Source organism: Eleutherodactylus coqui, chromosome 5, assembly GCF_035609145.1.
Source record: "Eleutherodactylus coqui strain aEleCoq1 chromosome 5, aEleCoq1.hap1, whole genome shotgun sequence".
In the NCBI taxonomy this organism is placed as follows: Eukaryota; Metazoa; Chordata; class Amphibia; order Anura; family Eleutherodactylidae; genus Eleutherodactylus; species Eleutherodactylus coqui.
The window spans coordinates 79,619,691-79,640,687 of record NC_089841.1 but is presented as its reverse complement, the minus strand read 5'-3'; the positions used below and the strand labels follow the sequence as shown (position 1 = coordinate 79,640,687).

At 42.6% G+C, this 20,997-nt stretch overlaps 1 protein-coding gene across 2 annotated transcripts in view; it reads left to right on the top strand.

The window, feature by feature from the left end:
- GHR (growth hormone receptor) overlaps window positions 1–20,997 on the top strand; it is a 309,732-nt gene that overhangs the window by 123,617 nt on the left and 165,118 nt on the right. Inside the window, exons 1-2 of one of the 2 annotated variants that reach the window (XM_066602763.1) lie at window positions 11,087–11,187; window positions 15,563–15,621. The gene's annotated coding sequence lies outside the window, so the exon portion shown is untranslated. Of the gene's footprint in view, window positions 1–11,086; window positions 11,188–15,562; window positions 15,622–20,997 lie in introns of those variants that run through there. The other variant, XM_066602762.1, reaches the window with a different exon arrangement.

The window sequence follows — 20,997 nt, the reverse complement described above, 5'->3', positions numbered from 1 at the left end:
ACATTGGAAGTGGCTTCATGCATCACTGGACAATATGAGAAATCTATAGCAGAGACAACACACTGGCCTGGTGACCCTCCAACACCAATTTAGAGACCATAAAGCTTTCACATCCTTATCAGTAGGCTAATTACGTATTTACTCCTCTGCTCATCCTGTTCTGGTATTGTTTTAAGTGCAAATTAATCACACCATGTCTGTGCTTTTTCATATGTATGTGTATATGTGTGTCTTCCCATCTATTGCATTAAGCCTGATGAAGAACCCTAAGTATGTTCAAAAGCTCGCTATAACATCACGTCTTTTTGTTAGCCATTAAAAGGTATCATATCTACAAATTTACTTGGTTTCTCTTTCCGAGAACAATTACATTATATGCTGCAAACCATAAGTATACAGTCAGGAGGATAAGCTGTGATCTCCTCTGCTATAACTGTGTGACAGGAGCTGTGTGATCATCATCAGTAACTGTGATAAGAGTATTTGTGTCCCCTTGTAGGCACTTTCTGTGGTAAGGTCCATGTAATAGCATCACACAGATTAGTTTCAGACTGCTTAACCTCAAGTAGATCTGAGCTGGCCAGAATCGAGATCACATGACCATCTGAGGAAAAAGAGGCAAAAAGTTTCACATGATAGAAACAAATAACTAACCAAGTTAATACTACCTCACTTATATATACTGGGGGGATAGCTACATAATGAATGAAAAAAAGCAAAACACTAGAGTGGCCCTTTAAATATGTACATCCTAGGTTTCTCTTTTGGGATGGAAAACTCAGATGCAGTATGAAAGTAGCCATAACTGCCAATACAACACACTCATCTCCTGCATGGTCCTTACTGACCTGGACATTCAATATTGATGGCTTCTCCTCAGGATGGGTCATTAATACTTGATTTGCGGAGGTCCGCCACTCAGAATTCCCGGCGATCAGCTGGTCCCCAGGCCAGTTGTCAGTATGGACTGCACTGGAAGCAAATAGCATTGAACTAAATGGGAGCTATGCGTGTAGTTTCAAACCTGGCCACTGCAATACGGACAGCACTATCTGCTACCAGCACTGTTCGCTATAACAGAGATGCCGGAAATCAGCTGATCGCAGGGGATCCTAAACAGTGAGCCCCCACCTATCAATAGTGAACGTCCCGGACAATCCCTTTAACTATTGACTACTCCAATCAGCCATTGCTTTAATGCAGCCATTACTTTGTGGGCCAGTCAAAGATCAGTACCAGAGAAGAAAAGTCAGACAGAAAAGATCTCAGATTTCTTACTTTCCAGAAGAGTGTTATCAATTGAAGAATTCCTCACTGTACCCTCGAAACTTGGTTGGCATCTGGTTGGAAAGCCAAGAGCCGCATGAAAGAGGTCCATGGGCCTGTGATATGCATTAAATATTATCGTCTAACCTGCTGCTTTAAAGGGATTATATAACAAAAACAACTCCTCTTAATTTGGCTTCCTATACCCCTAGAGAACAGCTGTTATCACCATGGGAAGCGGCAGTCACACATTTCTTTTGCAGTGGCCACTACAGGCAGAATGAAGTATTACATATTGGCCATTCACATGAATAGTCAACCATATATTACATAGACAACCTAATCTACCACTTGGTCCTCAAGAGCAAGAATAGGTCTTTTTGAGTGTCTCTCCTCTCTGGCTCTTAAATGGGTCTTTCTTTAGATCTGGTGCTAAAAAAAATATTAATAATTTGCTTGGAAAACCATCTGTGAGCATCATTTGTTTACTACAATCTTGCTGGAAGAGATCCAAATCTATATCAGGCCGGCAGGGAAAATTCCAGCTCCATGCAGTTCCCCTTTGTGTCAGACAGCGGGCTACAGATTACTTTTCTTCAGCCTTTAGTTTAGCTCCGACGTCAGTGAGACAAAAGACAAGGTGTCCATCTCAAATCAAAGTCTTGGAAATTGTCGGAGATTTCCGTCAGTGGAAATCTGACACAATGCTTGTCCTGCTGCACCACTGATTTCCTGCAACTGTTTCCTTCCTAGGCAGAATCACAATTCTGCTGATGAGGCTGCAGAGCAAAAGGGACATAATAGCAGATTTCTAATTGTAATATTATATTGTTCCTTAATGTTTATGGGTTTCCAATGAAGCTCAAATGTCATATAATATTCAATACTTTTGTAATATATTTTGCGTTTCATTTTCAACATCTCTGCTTGCTGTCAGTGAACAGAAACATTATTTAAAGCTTGTCTCCTAGTGTAATGTTTTGCTTTGTTCTTCTAGAATGCCTCCATGTTTGCATACATTATGTCGCTAGGTAAATACTCTCCCTCCAGTAAGTTATATACCCTCCCCTAAGGTCGCCTGCAGACAGCCGGGTGGGATCCCGCTGCGAAAATTCTCGCAGTGGGACGAGGACCCGTCCCCCTGCAGGGGCCTGCGGCTCACCCGCTCCCAGGGTCTTCCGTCTCCTGCTATGCGTCGGCTGCCGGCGGAGCGGAGCCTGCCCGATACTACTGATATTTCTGTGCGGGTCTCGCAGAACATGCCGCAATTTGTTTTCCGCGTGTGTTTTCACGCGGCTGTGTGGATAGGATTGCGTTTTGCAATGCAATCCTATGCAGGCGGGCACGAGCGGAAATTCTGCGGGAAATCCTGCTGCAGAATTTCCGCCCGTGTGCAAGGGGCCTAAGTGTAGGGAAAGTCTGATTAAAACTAAGGGCTCTTTCACATCTACATAACGGGTTTCCATCTCTCTGTTCTGTTTTTGAAGCAGAAAAAGTGAATTAAAAAAAAAAGATTTAAATGTTTCCATTTTTTCCTCCATTGATTTAAAGGGTTTTTCAAAAAATCGGAAAGCTTTGATTTGCTCCCTTGTTTTTTAAGCAGAACAAATATCGCAGTCTGCAGCGCAATTGGTTCAGTAAAAAAAAAGAACAAAAATAAAATGGAACAGAAGCAAGCTGAAAGGATACCGCTTTTTTGAACATCCACTAACCCTTTCCAATCCACTGTCTGACCTCTGAAGACACTATGATTTAAGGCTGTTCAGCTCCAATGTTTGAAGACGTCCGTCAGGGTTCTCTTACTGTATATTGCCAGCCTCTCTGCTGTTGGAGCCTATCCAGCGTGCCACCTCATGCAGTACTGGCTTTAGCCAGCAGATAGCACCGTTGTATAACGGCAAAAAAAGAGTAAGCCCCCTAGGAAAACCAGGATACAAATTGGATTGGAAAGGGTTAAAATCAATGAGGGAGAAAAACTTTTAATTCTATTTTTCAGCTCTACAAATGGAACAAAGAGATGGAAAGTCCTAACACAAAAGTGAATCAGCCCTTAGTTTTCCAATATAATTAAAGGTGTTGTCTCATTAGTAAAAAAAGAACCCTTTCACAATGTGGCGCTCAAGATGAAACTGCTGATTGCCCTGGGATCCTCTCCCTGCACCCAGCTCCAGCCAGGAATTTCCCCTTTAGCATATTACAGGGGATGAGGTGTGATGGTGGTTTTTCAGAACCAGCAAATTGATGAATAGTGTTGAGTGAACCGGAACTGACGACCCTTGTTTCCGGTCGAACTTTGCTAAAAGTTTGATTCGGCAAGAACCTAAAACTCAGGCGATTTATCTCCACTAAACCCCGTAGGCGAACCCACTAAAAGAAGAAGGAAATAGGAGGGAAAATAATCTTTCCTTTTTTTCTTTTCTTCTTTCTTTCTAGGTGACCTAGAGGTGTTATATGTACAGGGCTTTTGTGGCTTTTCGACACCAGTTTTAGGAGTTTTGGTAAAGTTCCAGTACATTTCAAACTAATTTGGGCCAAACCAACTGAACTGAACTTTTCAAAAGTTCGCTGATCACTGTTGATGACGAATTTTCAGGATAGGTAATCTATATCAAATCAATGTGGGTCTGCCACTTGGGACCCCTACTGATCTGCTGATTAAAGAGGCTATGTAGCTCTGGTGAGTGGTGCAGTTTCTTGTCAGGCATGAAACATCATGTTCAGGGGTGTAGCTAAAGGCTCATGGGCCGGGGTGCAAAAGTTTATCTTGGGGTCCCCCAACTTCTCTTAATGCAGAGGCGTAACTTGAAGCTTCTGGGCCCCAATGCAAAACCTGCAACAGGGCGCCAACTATAATGCTTTATTCATAGTACTAGGCTGCCTATATGTAGTGTACAGTAGGTTTCTGGTTTAGCTAGTGAGAGTCCTGTGACGTGGGTCCGGAGGGGTGTCGGGCAAACACCTCAAAACAGCTATCTATTTTCTGGCTTGGTTTCCTATTCCCAACCATTGTTAAAAAGACTTGTATAAAGGGTCTGACATTGATATGCTACCATCCAATAAGTGGCGCTACAGAGGTAGTAGTTCCATCTTCCTTAGTTGCTCGTATTTATTGGACTGCCCTGTATTTATTGTTACACTGCCTTCCCTCCTCATTACCAGCAATTGTGGATCGCAGCCGCGTGCTGCAGTATCAGTGTAATAATTTTAGGGGTTGTACTCTTGGGACAATTCTTATTTGTTAGCAAGATTCTTCCATCAATATACTAATAATTGGGACCCCGACCATCAGCTGGAATCTGTGCAGAGAACACAACAGCAAGTGTTTAACTTCCAGCGCAGGAGAAGTGGATCATTACACAGTTGTCATGTAATTCAATGGGCTGTCTGTGTAATGTACGGACATGCTGGGCTGCCAGTTGGCGTTTGAACATACGAAAGCCAAAAGAAAAAACTTATGGCATGCTCCATCAGATACTCGGTTACAGCAGTGCTGGATTGTAGAGTCAGTGCTTCTAGGGGAGAGTAGCACTGTAGTACGACTAGTAGTAGACTGCAGAGTGTTCATATATTGCTGGGCAGGCTCCGTGCTCACAGCTTGTTGAGTTATATTTTTTAAAGAAAATGTGTCATCAAAAAGTGCCATTTTATAAAAATAAAGTTTTTATTTTTCTAAAAAATTTGGGGTGTTTTTTTTTATTTCCCATTAACTTTTTTATTGGAAATGTTAAAGTCGTACAAAGTAGATGCAGAGAATGTGTGATTCACAATATTGATGACCATTACAACTAGATACTAAAGAGTAAGGCCGCTTTCACACGGCCATGACAATTGCGCGAGATTTGTGCATTGCGAGACGCACAAATCTTGCACGAATATGGGTCATATACACGAGCGACTTTTTTCCCACATCACAGTGCTAGAAAAAATACCGGCATGTCCAATCTTTGGGTGTTCTCTCAGAACGCATCGCTCATTGTTTTCAATGGGGCCGGAAAACACATCGCATGGTGTGCAATGCGGAGTTTCCATTTAAAATAATGGAAACACTTGCTGATCCTCGCAACGGAGGATGGGAGGCATTTTTGACTCAAAACGCCTCGCATCCTCGGGGACATCGCACGTTCATGAGCACTATATTGGCCTGAGTTTCAAGGGGCCAATATCACACTCGACCGTGGGTAGGAAGTCTAACAGAGATAAAAGGAAGTAGAAGAAAATAAGAGAGATTTAAGAAGGCAGAGTTATAAAGAAAATTGTTGAAGCCATGGATCCCACATTAGATAGTATTTAGATGAGTATTAGATTAGTATTTTCGAAGGGCAAAGAGTCTCTCATATACACCATGTCACAACTTTGTTAAAGCCTAATAGGAGATGTGGGAGACTTCCAATTTTTGGTTAATAAATGCTTGGAGGAGAAGAGAATATGACGAGTAGAGATGAGTGAGCATACTCGCTAAGGACAATTACTCGATCGAGCATTGTCCTTAGCGAGTATCTCCCCGCTCAGAAGAAAAGGTTCGGCTGCCGGCGCAGGTGAGAGGTGAGTTGCGGCTATGAGCAGGGGAGAGCGAGGGGGAGAGAGATCTCTCCTCCATTCCTCCCCGCTCTCCCCCGCTGCTCCCCGCCCGCCCCCGGCAGCTGAACCTTTGCTCCCGAGCGGGCAGCTACTCACTAAGGGCAATGCTCTATTGAGCAATTGCCCTTAGCGATGCTCGCTCATCTCTAATGACGAGTCAATTTTCTATGAGAAGGAGAGATTGAGTTAATGCCAAGTAACATTTGCAGGTATGAAAGGTCCCTAATGTTGCCATTGGAGCTCCCACCAGCATTGTTCCCAAGCTTTGATAAGCTGAACATACAGTAGACATTAGAAAAAAAGTTGCGTAAACTTATTGTTTCAGCAGGCTTGGTTGACAGCCTCTCATGAGAAAGGTCCCTATTAGAGATGAGCGAGCATACTCGTTTAGGCGATTTACATCGCCTTTTTTGAGTACCTGCTGGCTTGTCCCTGAAGATCCGGGGGGGGGGGGCGTGGGGGTAAGCGAGGGGTTGCGGACGGGATCGGGAGGGAGAGAGAAAGAGAGGGATCTCTCTCACTCTCCACCCTGCTTCCCTCCGCCGCCCCCCGAATCTTCAGGGACGAGCCAGCAGGTACTCGAAAAAGGCGATGCTCTCTCGAGTAAATCGCCTTAACGAGTATGCTCGCTCATCTCTAGTCCCTATACCTCATGGAATTCTACATAAATCCAGTTTTGAGAGTCACCTGCTAAATTTCAGGTATTGCTGCAGTTGAGTAACTTCTATTGGATAGTATCATTTTACGTGGCATGGTTTGTGTATCTCTTTCTTTAAGGAGAGTCTATTTACTTGGAGGCCTTTCTGATATATTGGTCGGTCCTGCAGTTTATCATTATGTTTTATAGGAGCACATTACTTCAACCTCAGGATTGTTGAAAAGGCAGCGCATTGCATATTAATACTTCTAGCTTTGCAGAAATGGTCTAATGAAATATAGTCCGATCTCAGAGTGCTTTGTGTGCATGCTTCAGAAAAGAATCAAAGAAATTAGCAGTCCTGCTACTTACAATCATTTTCCTGTAGTGTTCTGAATTACATTAAAGCTATAGATTCCTTTTGGGGGCACAAAGGTTTGTATTCACATAAATGCATGCATTTTTGGTTGGCAATCGTGTTTGCAATAGGGTCTAAGTAAAAATTTTGCATAGTTTTACTTCTGCAGCTCCTACATATCACTGTATACAGACACTGCAGTCTAATTCTCAAAAGAGATCCATCAGTGTGCTGGACTGCTACTTGGTTTTTTTGACCTTACTACTTCTCTTCTGCGCTTTTTAATAGGTTCACTTTAAATCTTAATTTTGTTTTTTTTCCATCATGGCATGTGATGTAGAGCCCTTTCTAGATTACAGTCAGCCGGTCTGCTGGGCTGGTTTACTCATGCACGAATCTGATTTCTGTAGGAGACAGCTCTGTTCTCAATGCAGTGGCCAGGCTTGGTATCACAGGCAAAATTCCCATTCACTTCAATACCTGTAATACCAAGCCTGGCCATTGCAGTGTGAATAGAGCTATCTGCTTCCTCCAGAAATCAGCGCCGTTTACAAGCACACTGGCCCGGCCAACAGCTGATCTTCAGGGTTCCCAGGTGTAGATACCTGCTGATCTACTATTGATGACCTTTCCTGCAGATAGGCCATTGATAGTTTACAAGTGAACAAGCCCTTTAGGCCTCCTTCCCACGAGCGTGACGGGCTCCGCCGCGTAATATTCCGCAGTGAAGCCCGTCACGGCGCCCCCCAGAGACCCCATACTTACCAGCGGAAGATCGCGTGAAGACGCTTCCCCGCCCACCGCCGTCGCGTCATGTGACACGCCCACCGCGTCACGTGATGCGGCCGGCCGTGTCACGTGACGCGCCGGCCGCGTCATATGACGCGCGGCGGTAGGCGGGGAAGCGTTTTTTCACGCTATCTTCCGCTGGTTGCAGCGGGAGATAGCGTGAACGGACGGCTTCCATTGACTGCAATGGAAGCCGTCAGCGCGTACAGCCCGTCCTCACCCGCAGCAAATAGAGCATGCTGCGGGTGAGGACGGGAGAAATCGCGGTGCGTAATTCCGCGGTGGAATTACGCATCGTGAGCATTGTGCTATTAGGTTCAATAGAACCTAATAGCAGGGGGCAACGCAGCGGATTTTTGCCGCGGATTTACGCGGCGTAAATCCGTTCGTGGGAAGGAGGCCTTAAGTAATACCGGTATTTCCTGCAACAAAAACTCTTCTACATTATGCTGCAATTGTGCACTTAATAGACAAAATGTTTTTTTCCCTTAAAGGGGTTGTCCCGCGCCGAAACGGGTTTTTTTTTTTTTCAACCCCCCCCCCCCGTTCGGCGCGAGACAACCCCGATGCAGGGACGTACAGACAGCTTACCGGAGCGCTTACCTTGATCCCCGCGCTCCGGTGACTTCTATACTTACCTGTGAAGATGGCCGCCGGGAACCTCTTGCTTCGTGGACCGCAGCTCTTCTGTGCGGTCCATTGCCGATTCCAGCCTCCTGATTGGCTGGAATCGGCACGTGACGGGGCGGAGCTACACGGAGCCGCTCTCTGTCACGAGCGGCTCCATAGAAGAACACAGAAGACCCGGACTGCGCAAGCGCGGCTAATTTGGCCATCGGAGGCCAAAAATTAGTCGGCTCCATGGAGACGAGGACGCTAACAACGGAGCAGGTAAGTAAAAAACTTTTTATAACTTCTGTATGGCTCATAATTAATGCACAATGTACATTACAAAGTGCATTATTATGGCCATACAGAAGTGTATAGACCCACTTGCTGCCTCGGGACAACCCCTTTAAATGCATATATTTTAGGGAAACCATCTAAAAGGACTTAAGGACAAGAGAGGTCCTAATCTGACAATACCTTTAACCCTTTTATGGATGTGGCCTATTTTGGACCGAAGGATGCAACAATTTTTGGGAAATTATATTTCCACTTTTTAAAATCCATAATTTTCTATGACCATATTGTGGTCATGAATTAGCTAATAAAAAGTGCAGGAAAGAAGAGATTAGGGCTGAAAACTAAGCCATCAGTCCAGCCTCATTGACTGATCTCCTATTGAGATTTAGCGGGCATTCAGACAACCATATATCGGCCGCCGGCCGATATATACGGCGACTCTCTCTGCAGGAGGAGGAGGCTGGAAGAGTCGGGAGCAGTGCTCTGAGCTCCTTCCCCCTCTCTGCCTCCTCTCCACCCCCCTCTCTGCCTCCTCTCCACCCCCGTGCACTATTTTCAATGAGGAGAGGTGGGACGGATGTGTAGCTATTTCCTGGAACTAAGCCCCGCCCCGTCCCGCCTCCTCTCATTGCAAATAGTGCATGGGGGCGTAGAGGAGGCAGAGAGGGGGCGGGAGCTCAGATCACTGCTCCCGGCTGTTCTAGCCTCCTCCCCCTGCAGAGTGAGACTCCGTATATCGGCTGGGGGCCGATATACAGTCGTCTGAATGCGCCCTTAGACTGTAGTTTCTATATACAGTGATATGTAGAAGCTGCAGAAAAGAAGCAGTGCAACATTATCAATGAGACCCCATTGCAAAAAAAGATTGTCAGCCCAAAATTCATGCATTTAAATGGAAAAAAATGTTCCCTAAAGGTTTCCATAGCCTTTAACGCATTAAATGCACAGTTGCAGTAAATGTCAACTTGACTTTCGCAATGTGTCAAGTGTCAGTTTAAAGTTTGATTAAAATTGATTTGAAGTGTCAGATAATTTTGGTTTCTGCATTTATGAAATAAGCCAACAGTTTTTGCTGCAGGAAATATTCCTGAAGTAAAGCAAGTTAGCGAAGAAATGTCTATTGACAACCTTCAGAAGTGGCAGAACAGCTAAATCCAGTTTCTTATAATTATGGGTGGTTTACTTTCTCTGAAATTCTTCACCTTTGTAATCTAGAAAGGACTCCACATCACCCGTCATAAAAAGACCAAACTGTGTATTTAAATTGAACCTGATTTCTATACGTCTGGCCCAATTTGAGGGTTAAAGCAATAACCATGGTGAGAACACAATTTGTCGCTAGTAATTGGTGACAACAATGAAGCTGGAGGTTTGTGGTTTTGTACTTTTAGAACATAGAAGTACTAAGGGGCTTTAAAGTGAACCTGTCACCAGCTTCATGCTGCCCGAACCAGTGGCAGCATGAACCCGCGACAGATATGCCCATTCAGCCCATGTATGTTTTGCTCTAAAATGCTGCCGCTTTCAGGGAAAAACATACTTAGGAGTTGGCTCAGAGCTAAGTTCTCGGAGCTTTCAAGTCAAAGAGGTCTTGATCACATGGGCAGGCAGAGATCAGTGCGAGCCGTCTTTTTGACTCGAGAGCTTCGAGTCAATCTTTTAAGTGTGTTTTTTTCTGAAACATTGCAGCATTTCAGAATAAGATATATATATATATATATATATATATATATATATATATATATACACGGGCAAAATGAGCATACTTGTCTCGGGTTCATGTTGCCTGTGATTTGGTCAGTGTCAACCTGTTAACAGGTCCCTTTAAATGGGTTTTACGATGTATATGCACCCACCAGTATGTTTTTAAAGTGTGGGAGAAACCTACACAAAGACAGTGAGATCATACAAACTTCATGCAGATGTTGTCCCTGGTGAGATTTGAACCCAGGACCCAACTCTGCAAGAGAATAGTGCTTACCACTGAGCCATGCTCTCCTACTCTTTGACCTGTGCGGTTCGCTCAACACTTCTACCTAGCAAGTAATGTCCAAGGAAGGAAAACTGTTAATCGGTAACAGGGCCATGGGCACTTAAGACTTCTTGATGCGTGTACAGAATGAAACTGTAGCACAAATTGCTGATAAAGTTACTGCTAGCTTTGATAGAAAGGTGTCAGATCACACAGGGCATCACAATTAATGGTATATGGGGCTGTGTAGCTGCAGATCAGTCTACACATGCATGCTGGCCCCTGTGATACCTACAATGGGCACAAAAGCATTGAACTGGACCATGGAGCAATGGAAGAAAATGACCTGGTCTGATGAACCACATTTCTTGTTACACCATATTGGCAGCTGAGTTCTTGTGTGTCACTTACCTGAGGTGAAATGGCACCAGGATGCTCTATGAGAAAAAGACAAGCCGGAGGAAGCAATGTGATGCTTGGGGCAATGTTGACTTGCCCTCCAAATTCCCGAGATGTCAGTCTCATTGAGCATCTGTGGGATGTACTAGAAAACTAGTTTGATCTACAGAGGCCGCACCTCACAACTTACAGGACTTACAGTAAAAGGTCTGCTGCTAACACCTTGTGTCCAATACTACAGAACATCTCTTTAGAAGTCTGGTGGAGTCCGCGCCTCGACAGGTCAGAGCATGAGGGGGAGCCACACAATGTTAAATAGATGATTATAATATTTTGGCTGGTTGGTATACAGAGTATGTTAATGCTAGTAACTAAAATAATTGCTTGCTATGGAAGCAATTTCTCAAATACGGGAGTTCTCCAGCCGGTCGCCATCCAACTGGTGCAGACCAGAACTCCAAACATGGTAGACATTGTAGTTTTGCAATAGTTGCAGTAGTTTTTTTAATTCTCAGTAAGTAAAATTGCTTCCCGTATCTATTTCTATGTGATCTGTGTAACAATTACCTGTTTTGCTTATAACATTACTAGAGCTTGAGTCTAGCAATCCAGATCCTAGAATAAACAATAGCCTCGAGTGATGACCAAGTTTTCAAGTATATACTTGATGATGAAAACATTGAAATCTTCCCTATCCTATGAAAGCCTATGAGTCAGCGATACGGCGTATACACCGCTCGGAGGCTGAAAAATGGAAATGAAAATGTAATAACACCCACCGCTTGATATGCCCATTACACTGCTGACGCCGTATTGGCAGCTGTTCACTTTTTGGAGCTTTGTGTAATGAAATACTGAAATGCTGGTTTAAGTCTTCACTTATATTATATTCCTAATTACTGCTATTTGCTCTCACTAAATATAGTGAAGTATTACAACGGCTTCCGCTACTTGTACCTACTTGTCAACATAATCAGCACATCTAATTGTTTAATGACTTCCTATTCATCTTCACATGTATATAATTATGGTGTACATGTTTATAGCAGGAGCTCGGTGGCCACACTGTTCGATGATCAAAAGGAAATTCGGGTTTTGATATCTTGCAGGAAATATACAGATAGCGCTCAGGGGACATAATAAAGGTAATAGGAGAATGATTAGGAATCCATAAAGGGACTTACTTAGTGAAGGGGGCCACCTTAACAACTCCCTTCCATGAGGCAGAACCACATTCACCAGTCATCAATACAGCAACTCCGATTGATAGCAGGTCCAGCAATGCTTAGGTTTATCAGTGCTTAAGTACTATTGGACCTGGCATCATTCCTAATCATTCTCCTATGACCCTTATGGTGTCCCCTGAGAGTTACTCTTTGTATATTTTCTGCATTTTTGTGCTAACACTGTAGTGGTCTGGAGGATTGAAACTCCCTCCACATTTGGATGTCCATACCTGGATGGGGGATGATATAGTGTGTTGACTTCCTAAAAGTTGCCTTTCAAAGTTATTAGTAAAGTCTATCTGGACCTTTGGTGTCAAAGCAAGGCTCTTATGCCCGGTGAGTCTTTATCCCGTTTTTTTTTTTTTAGTATAGAGTGCTACACTAATTGGTTTTTCATTTGTTTAGCTAATTTTCATTTGTTTAGATGAGTAATAAGTAGATAATAAGACTTAACCCTTTCCAATCCAATTTGTATCCTGGTTTTCCTAGGGGACTTACTCTTTTTCTGCTATTATACAACAGCGCTATATGCTGGCTAAAGCCAGTACTGCATGAGGTGACATGTTGGATAGGCTCCGACAGCAGAGAGGCTGGCAATATACAGTAAGAGAACCCCGGCGGTTGTCTTCCAACATCGGAGCTGTACAGCCTTAAATCATAATGTCTTCAGAGGTCAGAGAGTGGGTTGGAAGGGGTTAAAGGGAAACTAAATGTAGTAAAAGCACTAGGGACACAATTATATTGATCCTCTCTGTCATCCTTCTAATATTGTAGTAAAAAATAGGTATAAGGAAACATCCATTTGCAGAGAACTGTTTTGGGGTTTGTGTCCCCCGCCCATCAGTGCACAGCAAGGTACTGGTTGGCTGGTTGAGAGGTCTTTGATGTAGGTCTTAGAGGTTATGGTTTCTTCTTGGAGAAAGCCTAGCTGACATCGGGAGTCTTATAAGTCATGGAACACTCACTGGGGAAAAAATTAAATCTCCATCCAGTAAAAAGGGAAACTGTCTCTGTAGTACAACATATTGGAATTCAGCTACCCCGAAAATTAATGTCTAACCCTTTAAAAGGCCATCTTTTGAGCGATCATCTTTGTGTCTAAACGCACCTTAACTCCTTCTTGCAGACATTAGATCAAACTAGAGCTTGGCTGAGAGGTCAAGTGCTATTTATTTATTTAAGTGCTATTTATTTATTTTTATCACCGATTTTATCCATAGAGATCAAAACCTTTGTCTTTTCAGATGACTGGGCCGGCCCCAGATGTAATTGGTCTTTTGGGTGATAGAGTCATACTGTGCTCCTTGTCTAACACATCCTTAACTTGTCAGGTGTAGACCATGCTTACCCGGAGTTTAATGGTCCGCAAAGGTCATTGGATCCTGGCATCAATTATATTAATTGCTTTACAATGGTGCCTTTACCTCGGGCACAATACTAACTGTGCCCTTGTTCGATAATCATTTGTAGTTTTGCTATAGACAAAAGGGATATAACACTAAATTGATGACAAGACAACTGTAAATGCCAACCCCAGTGTGATAATATATACTTGGTCACTTCTCATGTAGTTGCTTCTGTAGGAGTGCTTAGCTTCTGCCTAAACATGTGCCCCCAAAAAAACACAATGGATTCTTAAAATTGTGTTACTGCAGTACCTATGCAGGCATTGATGTCAGCCAAAACTGTGTAATGCCTCATTTCTCCTGTGGGGGTGCTGCAGAGAAATTAAACACTTGCTGACGGATTTATCTGCATATTACAACTGATCATGGAGGATCTCAGTAACAGGTCACCCTGTGAATAACTTATCATCATTGGACCTTTCTAAAAGGAATTACCCAAAGTAGACAACGCCTTTATGTTCATAAGTTCTATACACACGCTCAACTGTGTTAGTTTGGATGTCAAGGCTCATTCATATATTTACTGTAGTCTCTTATTTTGCTAATGCTGAGCTAATGTTACCAGAAAGACCATGGAGGGAGTTTATGAAGGCACTGCACCAGAAAACTGGTATTAAAAAAACTTGCAAATCTTGGCATATGCTCCATTTACACAAACATTTGTGACTTTTTTTTGCTTTTCTACACTGTACACGCCAATTTACTGTAATTTACTATGCAGATATATGACAGATTTACTATCATTTATGCCAGAAATTGTCATAAATTATAACAGACCTTTACTTCAGCTCATAGAGCTGGCTGGCGTAGAGTTCAGTTTCTAGCACACAGAGCGCCTATTAATGCATTTGTCGCATCTTCCTCCAGAGGAGTACAAGATAAGACCACCGTTTGTAATGCCGGTCTTAATAAAGTCTCCCCTGTGTTCCCATATTGTAGGTTTCCGTGGTGCAGATGAGATAGATAGATGGATAGATATGAGATGGATAGAGATGGGATGGATAGAGATGGGATGGATAGAGATGGGATGGATAGAGATGCGATGGATAGAGATGAGATAGATAGACAAATGGAGATGAGATAGATAGACAAATGGAGATGAGATAGATAGATACGAGATAGATAGACAGACAGATAGGCGATAGATAGATATGGGATAGATAGATAGATATGGGATAGATAGATAGATAGATAGATAGATATGGGATAGATAGATAGATAGATAGATAGATAGATAGATAGATAGATATGAGATAGATAGATAGATAGATATGACATAGATAGATATGACATAGATAGATATGACATAGATAGATATGACATAGATAGATATGACATAGATAGATATGACATAGATAGATATGAGATAGATAGATATGACATAGATAGATATGACATAGGTAGATAGATATGACATAGATAGATAGATATGACATAGATAGATAGATATGAGATAGATGGATAGATAGATATGAGATAGATGGATAGATAGATATGAGATAGATAGATATGACATAGATAGATAGATAGATATGACATAGATAGATAGATGTGACATAGATAGATAGATGTGACATAGATAGATAGATGTGACATCGATAGATATGAGATAGATAGATATGAGATGACATAGATAGATATGAGATAGATAGATAGATATGAGATGGATAGATGGATAGATGGATAGATAGATAGATAGATAGATATGGGATAGATAGATAGATAGATAGATAGATAGATAGATATGGGATAGACCGATATGAGATAGATAGATATGGGATAGATAGATAGATATGGGATAGATAGATAGATATGGGATAGATAGATAGAATTTGTTATATTATATTTCTTTTTTAAGGCATGAAGTTCACAGAGTCTTTCCCTAGATGTGACTCTACACAAGAATCTTTAGTAGGCAGAACATAACTTTTTATAAGTTCGCCTTTCTGACCATTACATGCTATTTTTATTTTTAATATTCTGAAGAAGATGTACTAATATATATATTTCTCTTCCATTTTCCAGGACAGTGATCCCACCTTCAGCCAGACTTACCCAGGCCGTATTACCAGACTGCATGTAGGGTAAGAATCCTTCTGTACTTCTATCACACACATTGTAGTGCTCACAACCTCATTACACTATTCTGAAAGCTCGGTCATTCCAAAATTCCTACTGATGAGTATAATTTACTGAGTGATCAATGCCTTGAACAAATCACGAGTTAAATATAATGCAAGCGACAACACTACTTGAGACAACTTAGAGTCGTAGACACCACATTTCAGCCTTCTACCCATGATTCAGACACAAAACATGAGGAGTTGACAGCTCCATAATTATAAATGGCATATAAAAATAGTAGTAAACAGAAGGTGTTCAGGACTAAAGTCAGCTGACTATAGACCTCAGCCCCTTCTGTTTTCTACTACTTTCATATGTCTGTTATGACATGGCGACTTGCCCTACACAGGAAGTAACTATGGTCTGTTCTATGGTTCACTGAATTGTTTTCTGAGGCTTTTTGTTTGGCTTGTCTGGATTATATGTGGCTCTATCCAGTGCCACATACGTGGTAGGTACCTGTCCACCATATTTCCAGAAGCTAACTTCCTTCCATACTTAGCACCACAGGTGAATTTTGTGTCATTTAATTATTAGAACCATAAATAGGGGTCCTATCCTTCCCATCACACCTTATCACGCATATATAACATACTAAGCACACACTTAGAGCCACCACCCCCATCGTATATTCGCGCATGGGAAAGAGATCTGTGGCTAGCATTTACACCAGAACAGTTAGCTAAAATCTACATGTTTACACATAAATCCTCCATCTCCAATAAGATTCAAGAAACTGGATTCAAATTTCTCTCACGCTGATATAGGGTGCCCTCCCGTCTTCACAAAATGATGCCATCTGTTTCCCCTCTCTGTTGGAGATGCGGTACAGAACTGGGGACCAAACTTCATATATTCTGGGACTGCCCAGTGCTGTCGAGCTTCTGGTCTGAGGCGTGGTGCATTGCCTCAAAATTTATGGATTGTGCCCTTCCAAAAATCACCCGCACTCTTCCTCCTGCAGCTCAGTGACATCCGCACATATTCCTATAGGCGCTCTGTGGTAATCTGCATCTGATTAATGCAGCGAGGGCTTGCATCCCAAAGCTAAAAAAATTCACCAAAACTTGGTACCATTGGATTGAGTTCCTATACTCTCAAGAGTACAAAAATGTATATGGTCAATGACGTTCCTGATAGATTATTGGGGACCTATGTACATGTTTGAATAGATTTTTCTCTCACACACCGCTGTCCCCCCAACAAAGAGAGGGCAGTGGGGTTGTCTTAATTTCCAGCTCCCCCCTCCCTTTTTTATTTTATTTATCTATTTTTTTCCTTCTTCTCTCTTATTTCTCTCTCTCTCTTTCTTCTTTCCCCTTATACCCCTGTGTCCACTTCTTCCATTCACCAACCCTCCTCAGGGTCAAGTGGACCAACAGTCATTTTCCAGAATGTAGGAATCCCAGGCTCAACATTCCTGTTGGCGCACGGGTTAAAAATTTGTTTAACCTCAACAACAACTTAATCCATATTCCGTTCCTATCTGTTGTGGTTGATGGGGACAAGTTTTTGAAAATACATAAATCTGTATATCACGCTGTATTTGACAATGTTACATTTTAATTGTATTCTTGAAAAACAAATAAATAAAGAATTTGGAAAAAAAAAGAACCATAAATAGGTTATGGTCACAATATGTGAGTTCTAGTTTATTTGACATATATTTGATGGGTTAGATAGCACTTGAAGACAGCTGAAAGAGAGCATATGTCCTTTTACATGGGCAGATATCACCATTAAATGGCTGCTGATCATTGAGATCTGCACTCGTTTAACTGGCCTTTTACACAGGCCTGTAACCGGAAAGAACAATTAATGCAATCATTCATCTCTCATTCACTTCCTTTTTGGGTGGGGGGCTTGTAGTTAGGAGTAGAGCATTTACCCAGCACTTTATGGAAATAGAAAAGCTCTGATCCCAGCAGCCACTACACCGAGCTCCAACGCTATGCTGCCCAGAAGTTGTCATTTCTAGGCTTTACGAGTATTGGTCTGAAGTGTAGCGGTCACATGTTCTTTAATAAAGTGCAGGTAACCTGAGGGATATAAGCATCCACCCAGAGTGCTTATTTAATGCTTCTCAGCAGCACATCCGCCATTCACACAGGCAGATGTGGTGTTGGGAAGAGCTACTAAAAAGAAATGGAATGCGTAGAAGAAAAGAGTCCATATAGCAAAGATCAAAGTGCACCCTGATTATGGTGCCAGAAGGATAGAAGAGCCTGGTGTTTGCTTCTTCCACAATTCCCATTCTATATCTCCTGGATCAATTTCCTACCTCCATCTATAGAGCAGAGTCTTGCACAGGTACTCAACAACCAACTGCAAAGTCAATGGGACCAACTAGAGTTGAGCCTTCTACCTGCAAGTGGAATATCTACCCTTGCTAAAAACGGGAACTTTACCTTTTCGACCTCTTAACTACTATAGTATGGTACTTCATTATGAGATGTATATCCCTTCCCTCTACGAGTAGAAGATATTAGGGCAACAAGCCATGACAGCAGATGCAAAGTAGGTAGGAAATGGATCTTAACCTGAAGAAAAACTCAACTGTAGAACAGTAGAGTTGGGTAATTCCATTGTGACCAATACAACAAGATATTACAGAAATATATGACCTTTATTGGGAAAAGAGGTTTCAAAGTGACTGTATTTGTCAATGTGTATTAAAATAACCTGCAAGTGCTATTATTTAGGGTTTTTTAAGCCCAAAATTACTGCAATCCAATAGTCTTGCAACCACTTAGAATTACCCAGTTGTATTATGGCGTTCTCCAAGGTTGGCAGTTGGATTTGTCTTTGTCCCTCATGTCACATACACAGTAACGTGATCTGGCTACATACGGTACATGTTCTGGAAATGGTTCTCCCAGGTGGTTAGGAATGACAGTGATGTATGTCACCACGAATCATTGCTTGCATGTTACCTTGAACCACCTGTTATATACTACAAAAAACTGCTACTAATTCATATTTTATTATGGTGTTCAAACACATTTCTCTGGTGCTAAAGATTAACTAATGTACTTTTTAATATGACACCTCTTATCTAATGCACTAGGCTATTAGTAATAGACATTGAGAAATTACCTGGCAATGGTGGTGCTGTGTAAATACCTGCGAGCAGGAAATATTGATGAGTAATAACCGGCCCTGCTCGGTTCTCATTATAGATTTTCATTTGGAACTACTTTCTACATTATCAGCAACCCAGTGATGAATATGCATCCTTTAACAACGGAGCATCAGTGAAGTCATGTGCCCACCATTATCCTTCAGGGTCTGGGAATTAAGGGAGCTGCTAATCTACTGCAGCTCTCCATTGAACGCCCATATTCTTCAATAGGGAAGTAGGTTTGGTTGCCCTTGAGATGCTGCAGTGTTTTGCAATATATATTTTTTCTCATCTGCGATTGATGTAAACTTGGTTGTGAACAACCTACTGCCCGCGATGCCTCTCGGTGCATTTCCCAACCACCTGCCTCACAGACATGCTGGATGGATGTCCACATGCACTTTTCATGTCAGGAACAAGGGAAAGGTAGGTAATAATGATGCACGTTGTCGCCATCTTCAAGACAACATATATGGTATTGGCAGAGGTTTAGCTAAAGGCTCATGGGCCCAGATGCAGAAGTTCGGCATGGGGGGCCCTCCCACAACTTTCCTCTGCATCATTGGGTCTCTGAAGAAGTCTATCAATGTAACAATAGCAGGCGGGGGCATTGCTGGCATCTTAAAAGATTAGGCAGAGGCTAAATGTAAAGGGCTCCAATGCAAAATCTGTAACCATCCATGTGCCATATCGGTGTTTTCTTATATGATAGAAGCACCTTTGGGCCCCCTGAGGCTCTAGGGCCCGGTAGAAACTGCTACTCCTGCAACCCCTATAGCTACGCCCCTGGGTATTGGCAGAATGAAAGTAGATAAGGTAGAGAGGTGTCTTCATTGTTGTGTATGGGAGTAGCGTAACACTCGGATGTTTTGGCATTTTACAATGCATGCATGCATAGTCGCTAGCTTTTGGGAGTGCAAATGGGCAAGGAAGGCACCCTCAATTTTGCACTATTTTGTCAGGGATTTTGTACTGGATATGCACTATGGCCCCCAACGGCCTAACAGATGAATGGTACCTAATGAGTCATACATAAACCTGATTTGTTGGGGAAAATTACTGTGTAGACTTTATAATATTCTTCATCTCCCAAAATCAGGACTAAATCAGAGCAGATGTCTCCACCATCGTGGCCTATTCATGGCCTGAACATCATGGCGGTATGGTTATTGCCTAAGAAGTACATATCACTGCTGATTTGACACTATATAATGCTGTTCACTGTATGGTACAATTATTTGGGCAGTATTAAATGGAGACTATATGGTGGTATTACATAGGTACTTCTTTCAAACGAATCACAGCTTCCTCCCATGTGTTTGGCCAAGGTCCTGCACCAGAGGTGGAGCTGCCGCTGTAGGCCACGGCATCAGGATGCAAAGGTGGCATGCACAAAATGTCCTGTGCTTCAACTGTAACCCTCCTTGCCTTCACTCCAGACTGTATGTCACTGTTAATGGGGTTTCCTAGGACTACACTATTACCGTATATACTCAAGTATTAGCTGACCCGAGTATTAGCCGAGTCAGTAAGTTTTACCACAAAAAACTGGTAATACTTATTCACTCAAGTATAAGCCTAGCTATACTCGAGTATATACTAGGTAAAGAAAAAATAACAGTACTCACCTCCCAGCCGGCGTCTGTGTTTCCGATGCGATGATCTCCCCGGCGGTGCGGTAAGCTGCTTGAGAATTCTCCCCGCTGTCATCTCCCTGCTTGACTTTGAATTCCCCCACTGTCAGCACTGTGTAAGTAAGTGCTGTGATTGGATCGAGCGCCAGCCAATCACAGCCAGCTCTCGATAAACCAATCACAGCCATTCAGTGATGGCATTCACTGAATGGCTGTGAATGATCAAGCGCCAGCTGTAATCGGCTAGCGCTTGATCCAATCACAGTGCTCACTTACAGGCGAGAGATGAGTATTGCAGTTTTTGGCTTTTTTTTACCTCACCTGAGTATAAGCCGAGGGGGGCTTTTTCAGCATAAAAAAATGTGCTGAAAAACTCAGCTTATGCTCGAGTATATACGGTAATTTATGTATCCTCAGGATAGTAGGAGCCCTATCTCCTATAGCCAGCCTGCTAATGAACTGCCTTTAACCCTTTCCTTGGTGAGCACATCCCATGTCCCGTATGAGGCCGGCCTTACTTACATTTTGTTTTCCAGGAATCTCAGCTTCTACCCACCCTGGCAGTCCTGCAGAATTGCCTG